Below are 10278 nucleotides of genomic sequence, written 5' to 3' on the forward strand. Positions count from 1 at the left end.
TTTGCCTCCAAGCAGCATTATGTTGCAGTTTCTTTGACCTAGAAAAGGCTTATGATACTACCTGGAGGCATGGAATTATGAAAGTCTTGCATGAAATTGGTCTGCGTGGAGAACTACCACTTTTTATTAAAGTCTTTTTAAAAAATCGTTATTTTAAAGTCAGAGTAGGTAGTACTCTGTCTAATTTGAAAGAACAAGAGGAAGGAGTACCACAGGGAAGTGTGTTAAGTGTCACTCTGTTTGCCTTAGCCATAAATGGGATAGCCTTAAAAATTCCAAAAGATGTAATGTCAACAATGTTCGTTGATGATTTATCTATTTCGTGTGCTGCATCTAAAATGTCTGTTGCAGAGCGAAAACTCCAGTTGGTAATAAAGTTAACAGTTGGGCAGCTGAGCATGGTTTTAAATTTTCCTCTGCCAAAACAGTTGTTATGCATTTTTGCTGTATCAGAGGGGTTCATCCAGACCCAGATCTGTTTTTAAATGGACAGAGACTCGCATGTGTACAGGAAACTAAGTTTTTAGGCCTCATCTTTGACAGCAGGTTAACATGGGAAGCTCATCTCAGGAGCCTCAAAGTCAAATGCATGAAGGCCTTAGATGTTTTAAAAGTCTTAGGTCATACAAATTGGGGGGCTGATAGAAAGCACTTGTTACATGTTTATAAAGCAATAGTTGCTTCAAAATTGGCATATGGGTCAGAAATCTACTCGTCAGCTACGACAAGGAGATTAGATACTTTGAATGCAGTTCACCATTGGGGAGTTAGAATTGCAACAGGAGCCTTTAGATCCTCCCCAATATGTAGTTTATTAGTGGATGCAGGTGAACTGCCCTTAGATTTGATAAGAAAATTTGCCCTGTTGAAATATTGGTACCGCATACAGAGAACTCCTGAGGCCTTAGCCTACAATACTGTTTTTAAAGAGAATTTTTGTATTTATGAAAAATATGCTTCATATCCAAAGCCTTTTGGATACAGGGTAAAATGTGCATTAGAGGAGCTCAATGTAATAAAAGGAAAAGTAATTCCAGCAAAATTTTCAAGATTCCCTCCATGGAAGTTGCCCTCTGTGAAATATTGTAAATGGTTTTCTGGTTGCAAGGCAGACTGTTCAGGTGATATTCTTAAGCAGAAATTCCTTTGCCATGCTGAAAAACATGATAACTCAAAGCAATTCTTTACCGATGGCTCCAAATCCAGTGCAGGTGTTGGGTTTGGAGTGGTATACCCTGACAGTAGTGTTAGTCGTGCATTACCAAGTTGTGCTTCTATTTTTACTGCTGAACTTTTTAGCATTTTAACAGCCCTAAAGAAAATTGTAACTTTAGAAGGAGATAATTTTACCATTTTTAGTGATTCCAAGAGTGCCTTGAAAGCTTTGGCATCTTTTAATCCAGTACACCCTGTGGTACTGGAAATAACATAGTGGTTGTTTTTATTAAAACAAAAACAGAAGGCAGTTAACCTCTGCTGGGTTCCTTCACGTGTTGGTATTGTTGGAAATGAACGAGCTGATGAATTGGCTAAGTTAGGTACATCAAAAAAATCCAAGAAGTATAGCAATTCCCTGTTCAGACTACATTCCTGAAATTAAAAAGACTGTAGAATCAGTTTGGCAATTCTATTGGACAATAGAGAGTAATAATAAAATGAGAGAACTCACTGATGTAATCAACCCCTGGCTTTATATGTTAGAAGACCGTCGGAAAGAGACTGCATTATGTAGGTTACGGATCGGCCACACACGGATTACTCATGGGTTTTTAATGAACAATGACCCTGAACCATTTTGTGAGGATTGTCTTGTTCCCCTCACAGTAAAATATTTAATAGTAGAATGCCCCAGCTTAATATCAGTAAGGAACCGTCATTTTAACGTAGTTAGAAGAATGGATCTTAAACTGGATGCCATTATAGGCAGAGATTTTAATGAGGATAGCCTTTTTAGTTACCTTCAAGAAGCAGGTCTTCTTGAAAAAATTTAGGTTAGTTTGGTCAAGATGTTTGAGTTTGTGTATGTGTTAGTATGTGTCAGTGTATATCATTTGCTTTCAAGTCTTTTTAGATCAGGAAATTTTTATGTACATTAAATTTACCTCCAATTGATATATCTATTACCATATATAATGTTTTAGTACTTTTAATATCTATTTATTTTGACAGAACTCTGTAGAATTGGAAGTATGCGGGGTGCCTGTGTTGCTTGTATTTTTTGTTTACAATTAATTTGAAATAGGTGTGTAGGTGAGATAGGTATTTCGTGTGTTTTTGGGTTCTCTGTAGTTCTCTGACAGATTTTATATAAACATATTTATAGCATTTTAATTGACTTTTTCCTTTGCAATTCCTTTTAATGATACGGCGTCAATAACCTCGTCGTTGCGACGCCAGTAAGAATTAATAAATCAATAAAAAATCTACTCCTTTGTGCCAGCCCTAGGAGAGCTGAAGATCAGCTCAGTGGTCTGGTTAAACTACTTTTATGATGATAATAATCTGCCTCACTCAGGAATTTAACTAGAAAGACACACTTCCTGATTGCTTTATCCTCGGCCAGAAGAGTGAGAGAAATTGAAGCCTTAGATAAAATGGTTGGTTTCTCTTATGGAGATGCTTTAGTCTCATTTACCTTAGCTAAGCTTCCTGCCTAAGAATGAAAATCCTACGAAACCTTGGCCTCGTTCTTTTAACATCAAGAACTTGTCTAGTGTAGTAGAGTGGACGATGAAGAGAGTACTCTCTGTCCAGTGAAAGCTCTAAAGTTTTACATGCACAGGACTGAAAACATTAGAGGACCTTTCCAATAGCATGTGGTGCTCTGTTAAGGACCCCTCACGTCCTCTCTAAGAACACCCTTTCGTTCTTTCTTAGAGACCTCATTTGGGATGCCCATTCTCAGTTAGCAGTGGAGGCTCTACCTGTTTTGAAGGTAAAGGCTCATGAGATTAGAGCAGTGGTGACATCTCTGGCCTTCAGTTACAATCTTTCGTTAGCTTCCATTCTCCAATCCACATACTGGAGATGTAAGTCAGTCTTTGCAAATCATTATCTTAAAGAAGTAGAAATGATTTTTAATGATTGCAGTACCTTGGGTCTGTTCGCGGTGGCTGGCATGGATACCCTCCAGAATCATTCGTAGCGTAGTGGTTTTTAATATTTGGTGTTGGTAGTTTGTCAGTATTCTGGCTTTTTGTTGTTGTTCATGGTACTACGCCCAGGGCAGGAGCAATGTCTGTGCTTTACTAGTGCTTGGTGAATTCGTTGCTGTAAGGCCCCCACTATGTAGTAAGTGACCCTGGTCTAACACCACACCTCTACTAAGTTGAGAGTAGTTGTGCCAGAGGCAATTTTGTCTGCTATAGTTCTCTTAACAGGTAAGAAAACAACAAGCATTATGTTAATGCTGGCAAGATTTTTCTATTGGCATGTGTTTATCAATCATAATTGCAATAGTTGTTTATCCATGAATCACACCTCCTGACAATTTGGGAATCAGCTATGTCATTACTTGGAAAGTTACTTGAACAAAAAGGATATTTTTATAATAAAATAATGTTCTGTTTATACTTACCAAGTAATTACAGAATGGGAGCCCACCCTCCTCCCCTCTCATGGATGAAAAGGCATATAAATAAAATTGAGCTTCTTTGCCGAGTTGTTTACCTATTCCCCCGGTAGTGGATGGGGTACCAACCTACACCAAAACAAAAGAACTGCTGCCGTGGGTAAGTATAAAGAAAACATTATTTTATTAAAAAAATATTTGGGATTTTCCTCTTAATTACTGATCCAGGCTGTTAATTCTTTGTAAAATACCTTGTTTGGATTGCTCTGCAAAGCACAAGCAACTTAGTTTTAAGTTTTCTCCATTATCCTTTGAGTATTTCTTAAAATTTGAATTAAGAATCTTAGTAGGTAGCATTTTATTTTGCCCAAGCAAATGCCTCACTTTGTTCTTCCAGATTAGTGGCATAATTAATCTATCTTCATTGCACCTTGTATTCTGAAGAACATATAAAATATTAAATTTTCATTTTCAACTACCTTCTCAGAAAGTATTTGTCATAATTTATCGTATCATTACAACACTTTTCAAGGATCTCTTGAGTAGCTCTCTCTAAGGAGGCATAGTTGATCTTCCCTACATCATTAACTACTGCTAACCTGCTTTCAGTTTCTGTTAGCCATCATATTGAAAGGGCAAGATCCTCACATTTGTGTAAAGATACTTCGGTCTTTGTCTTTCCCTCTCCAAAATAAGTAGGGAGATACTTCAAATTGTTCTTAATTTGTTCTGTGTTACCCACCAGCATTACTCCGGCAGTGAAGGCTTAAACTGATGGTGCATCATTCTCATCACCACCAAATGAAACTGTTGTTTCAGGAGGGCAATATGCAAAATTAGACCCAAGAATAAAATCTGTATCATAAATTTCATCTTTTCCGTCCTTCAAGAAGTCATCAGCCAAGATTTATCCTCTGTTTATTGTAACAGCTTGTTTTACCGTCACCAAAATACACTAATCAACGTACTCTTCAAGTACACATATAACACTGATATGAAGTCCACAGTAGGGTGAAGTCATACCAAAGACTCAATTTTCTTAGCGCAAGGATGAATTCAAGGAGGGAGTAAACAAACACAGTGAAAAACATGAGTAAACCCAGAAATTACACCTGAACCTCTAGTATAGGAAATAAATAAACCACTATCACACTTGACAATAATAATTTAAACTACACGCATACAAAATTATGACAGAAACACAAACACACTAAAACCAAAATAAGGGGTCCAGGAAGGAGGCGGAAATCATAAAGAAAGAATAGCCTGATGGTTTACTTGCTAATTTTCATATAAACCGAACTTGTCACTAATAAACTTTGTTAAATAATCCTTATTACTCTCCTTGAAGAATATGGAAATCCTCCACGTCTGGAGGAGTAGTACCACAGGTGGTTAATCAACTCGGGCCCAGTCAAGCAGCCACAACAGAATCACAGCTGTAATCAATAAAATTCAAAAAGTATTATAAACCTTACCATGTGATAGTGAGATCCCCTGGCTTTATAACCGAACCAGAGGTGGTGCGGTGAGTTCCAAAGGACCTTCAGACAGGTAATCTAGAGAGATCTTCCAATTTGAAGATAGCGGCCATACAGTATAAATCTTCAAGTTCTGAGGATAGTGGAAATTCACCAGCAGATACTGCAACCACCAAGAAGCAAAATATGATAGTACTCTTCACCCACAAAACAAGGCAAAAATGTTCTCAATAGGAAAAGGTCCTCAGAACAACAACCTGTTCTCCTCACATAAGTTAAGAAGTCACCCTCCTTATCCACAGGGGAGGGACCACACACACAACCTCCTTACACGCAAACACACATTAATAACAAGCAAACAATTGTTATACTCAAGAGGAGGTCAAACAACAAGTGAAACTTACAAGACTAGGGTTAACAAATGAAATAAAAACTAAATTTAATTTAATAATAGTGATACTTAATGAAAAAAATCACATACTGACACCTCCATACCCAGAGAAAAAAAATATATATATATATATATATATTATATATATATATATATATATATATATATATATATATATATATACGTATACATATATATATTATATATATATATATATATATATATATATATATATATATATATATATATATATACATATATTATATATATATATATATATATATATATATATATATATATATATATATATATATATATATATATATATATATATATATATACGTATATATATACAGACAGTCCCCGGGTTACGATGGGGGTTCCGTTCTTGAGACGCGTCGTAAGCCGAAAATCGTCGTAAGCCGGAACGACGCTTGGTAATATGTCTTAAACTAATAAAAAGTTATAAAAACCTTACTTGTAATCCTTTGGTTACACTACATGTTGTTTCCTGTAGTTTTATGTACAACCTGGAGTTATTTTCATAAAAAAATGCTGGTTCTTGAAGGTAAAAACTATTGTAATCCTCTGGTGACACTTGAAGTTTTATATACAACCTGGAGTGATTTTGCTAAATCTTGAGGGCTACAAGAACAGTTGATTACTATTTACGTATCATATAGACTAATTAAAGTAAACGTATCTTTAAATAGGCTTATATATTAGCATCAACAAAACATTTCCTGCCATGAATCAGAGGCTGTTTAATGAAACGAACACTTCTCTGTCCTATCTGTTCAGAAAATAAACGTTACGACAATCCCCGAGACCATTGTTGCCAAAGCGTCTCTCTCTCTCTCTCTCTCTCTCTCTCTCTCTCTCTCTCTCTTCTCTCTCTCTCTCTCTCTGATCAAATTATGTACTGGATAATGTCTCTCTTTGGATACTTCGATTTTGCCAAATCTTGAGGGCTACAAGAACAGTTGATTACTATTTACGTATCATATAGACTAATTAAAGTAAACGTATCTTTAAATAGGCTTATATTATTAGTATCAACAAAACATTTACTGGCATGAGTCAGAGGCCGTTTAACGAAACGAACACTTCTCTGTCCTTAACTCGGAGCGTCGGAAGACGCCTCTCTCTCTCTCTCTCTCTCTCTCTCTCTCTCTCTCTCTCTCTCTCTCTCTGATCAAATTACTGGATAATGTCTCTCTTTGGATACTTGGAATTTGCGTTGTAATATAACCAGAAACTTCGTTTTGTTATTATTACTGGAAACAAGCAATGATTTTTTCATTATTTGCGCTTTTGGACTGTTATAAGTAAACTTTGCGCACCGCAAGCTAGTATGTATTCATTCACTCAGAAACTAGTTCCGCATATGAGGCGTCACTAAAAAACATCGAAAAATACGACATAAAAAGTGTCGAAAATCATCATAACCTCAAAATTTTTGTTGTAATCTAACCAGAAACTTATTTTTATTAATATACTGTGCTAAACTATAAAGGATTTTTATCATAGTATGAGTTTTTTAAAAGCGTCGTTAAACTCGGAGCGTCGGAAGCGTCAGTGTCGTAACCTCGGAACAAGCGTCGTAACCCAGGACGGATTTTTCCATTTAATATTTAAGAAAAAGCGTCGTAACCTCGGAACGTCGTAAGCCGGAACCGTCGTAACCCGGGGACCGCCTGTATATATATATATATATGACTGCTAAAGGTGTTCTGTAACAACAGAATTCCATCTAATAAAAGGAGCCCATAAAAACACCAAATGTAGAGAGAAAAGTACTATATTTCAGAGACTGCTGTCTCTCTCTTCAGGTATATGATGAGAAAAGTTTACAGAAAAGGTGGTATTTATACCAAGAGATTTGTCCACAAGTAAGCCAATTTAGGTCACCCCCGCTGATAATCTTCCTTTAATCTTCTTAAGCGTTGGTTGAATGAACACTGCGTCGACGATGTCTGATGTCCAATTCCCTTTTGAGATGTTCATTACCTGCTCTCTTTTATTAAGGCCGATTCCATCATTTGACTCTTGTACCGGCAGTTGCTGCTATAAATTACATGTGACATATTCCAGTTTATTCTATGGTTATGTTCATTTATATGATTGAAAATAGCCGAGTTCTGTTGTCCATACCTAACTGACCGTTTGTGTTGTATTAATCTCTGGGGAAGTGATTTACCTGTAAATCCGATGTAAGATTGGTCACAGTCCTGGCATGGGATCTCATATACCCCTGAGTCTTTGGGCGATGTCTTTTGTTGGACGTTAATCAGGGATTTGGCTAAGGTATTTGGGTAGGTAAATGCAAAAGGGTTGGACCCTTTGCCCAAGGGTGTGAGTAACTCTCTTAATCGTCTCCAGGTGGGGAATTTTTATTTTATTGTTGGGTGTGTCTCTGGTCTTGTCTTTAGGGGGTCGGTAGAAAATTACGCTTGCTTTTTGAATTGCTTTCCTCAATTATATGGTCAGGATACTTTAAAGATGAGAGTTGCTTGCGAATTAGTTCAAATTCTTTTTCCAGGAAATCTGGGGAACAAATTCGTAAGGCTCTTAAGAATAGGTTGCTAGCTAGACTTATCTTGATAGTATTGTCATGATAGCTAAAGTAGTGAATATATGAAAGTGAGAACGTTGGTTTTCTGTATATGGTAAATTTGTATTCTGTCGTGTCTCTGATTATTAAAACATCAAGAAAAGGAATTTTGTTGTCTGTTTCCCATTCAACTTTAAATTTGATGCTGGGCACTAATGCGTTTAATTTTGAGAGGAATTCATTAAAATTACCCCACTTATTATCCCCAAAATGTTGGTATGTCATCCACGTATCTCATCCACAGCTGGTTAGCTGGCCTCCTTTCTCCTTTTTAGGCACTTTTTCTCCCAGTCACATCAAACATTCGGAAGACTTTTGTCACAAATTCAGAGAAGCACATATACCACTTCACAACATAAAACTTTTAAGCCTTGACGTAGACTCCCTATTCACAAAAGTACCAGTACAGGACGTTCTTCAGTTTTTAAGGGAAAAATTATCCCCCTATTCAGATCATTTCCCTTTGGCACTTGACAAAATAATAAAGTTAGTTGAATTATGTGCATCTAATAACGTATTTTCATTCGGGGAATCATTCTACAAGCAAAAATTCGGGTGTAGTATGGGTAGTCCTTTAAGTCCTATTTAGCCAATCTGTACATGGAATACTTTGAAACTACAGTAATAAATGCAATAAAACCCAAAAACATGCTGTGGATGAGATACGTGGATGACATACTAACATTTTGGGATAATAAGTGGGGTAATTTTAATGAATTCATCTCAAAATTAAACGCATTAGTGCCCAGCATCAAATTTAAAGTTGAATGGGAAACAGACAACAAAATTCCTTTTCTTGATGTTTTAATAATCAGAGACACGACAGAATACAAATTTACCATATACAGAAAACCAACGTTCTCACTTTCATATATTCACTACTTTAGCTATCATGACAATACTATCAAGATAAGTCTAGCTAGCAACCTATTCTTAAGAGCCTTACGAATTTGTTCCCCAGATTTCCTGGAAAAAGAATTTGAACTAATTCGCAAGCAACTCTCATCTTTAAAGTATCCTGACCATATAATTGAGAAGCATTCAAAAGCAAACGTAATTTTCTACCGACCCCCTAAAGACAAGACCAGAGACACACCCAACAATAAAATAAAAATTCCCCACCTGGAGACGATTAAGAGAGTTACTCACACCCTTGGGAAATCCACCCTTTTGCATTTACCTACCCAAATACCTTAGCCAAATCCTGATTAACGTCCAACAAAAGACATCGCCCAAAGACTCGTGGGGTATTATGAGATCCCATGCCAGGACTGTGACCAATCTTACATCGGATTTACAGGTAAATCACTTCCCCAGAGATTAATACAACACAAACGGTCAGTTAGGTATGGACAACAGAACTCGGCTATTTTTCAATCATATAAATGAACATAACCATAGAATAAACTGGAATATGTCACGTGTAATTTATAGCAGCAACTGGCCGGTACAAGAGTCAAATGATGGAATCGGCCTTAATAAAAGAGAAGGCAGGTAATGAACATCTCAAAAGGGAATTGGACATCAGACATCGTCGACGCAGTGTTCATTCAACCAACGCTTAAGAAGATTAAAGGAAGATTATCAGCGGGGGTGACCTAAATTGGCTTACTTGTGGACGAATCTCTTGGTATAAATACCACCTTTTCTGTAAACTTTTCTCATTCATATACCTGAAGAGAGAGACAGCAGTCTCTGAAATATAGTACTTTTCTCTCTACATTTTGGTGTTTTTATGGGCTCCTTTTGTGTGTGTGCAAGAAACGCGGTGGAAAGGAAATAAAGCTAAAGAGTTGGGAGATGGATATAAGCTATATTATAGTGGAGCAAATAAACAAGGTAGAAATGGAGTTGGCATAGTACTGTCTAGTGAACTAAAGAACTCGGTAATAGAAGTGCATAGAAAGAATGACCGTATCATCAGATTGAAGATATGTTATGGAGGAGAGATTCTGAATATTATAAGCGCATATGCACCACAAGTTGGTTGCACAGAAGAAGAGAAGGGAAATTTCTGGAGAGACATGGATGGAATAATGCAAGAACTGGAAGAGCATGAGAGGGTGATAGTTGGGGCAGATTGAATGGCCATGTCGGAAGTGAAAATGAGGCGATTGGGCGGGTGCATGGGGGCCATGGAATTGGGAGAGAGAAACCCAGAAGGAGAGAGTGTAGTGGACTTGCTGTGTCATTCGACATGGCAATAGTAAACACATTTTTT

General features: G+C 36.8%; 1 protein-coding gene across 6 annotated transcripts in view; it reads left to right on the forward strand.

Annotated features, from left to right (window-relative positions):
* The window catches only part of LOC135223644 (unconventional myosin-XVIIIa-like), a 1035943-nt gene that overhangs the window by 134999 nt on the left and 890666 nt on the right, over positions 1-10278 (forward strand). The window lies entirely within an intron of this gene.

This window comes from Macrobrachium nipponense, chromosome 10 (assembly GCF_015104395.2).
Source record: "Macrobrachium nipponense isolate FS-2020 chromosome 10, ASM1510439v2, whole genome shotgun sequence".
In the NCBI taxonomy this organism is placed as follows: Eukaryota; Metazoa; Arthropoda; class Malacostraca; order Decapoda; family Palaemonidae; genus Macrobrachium; species Macrobrachium nipponense.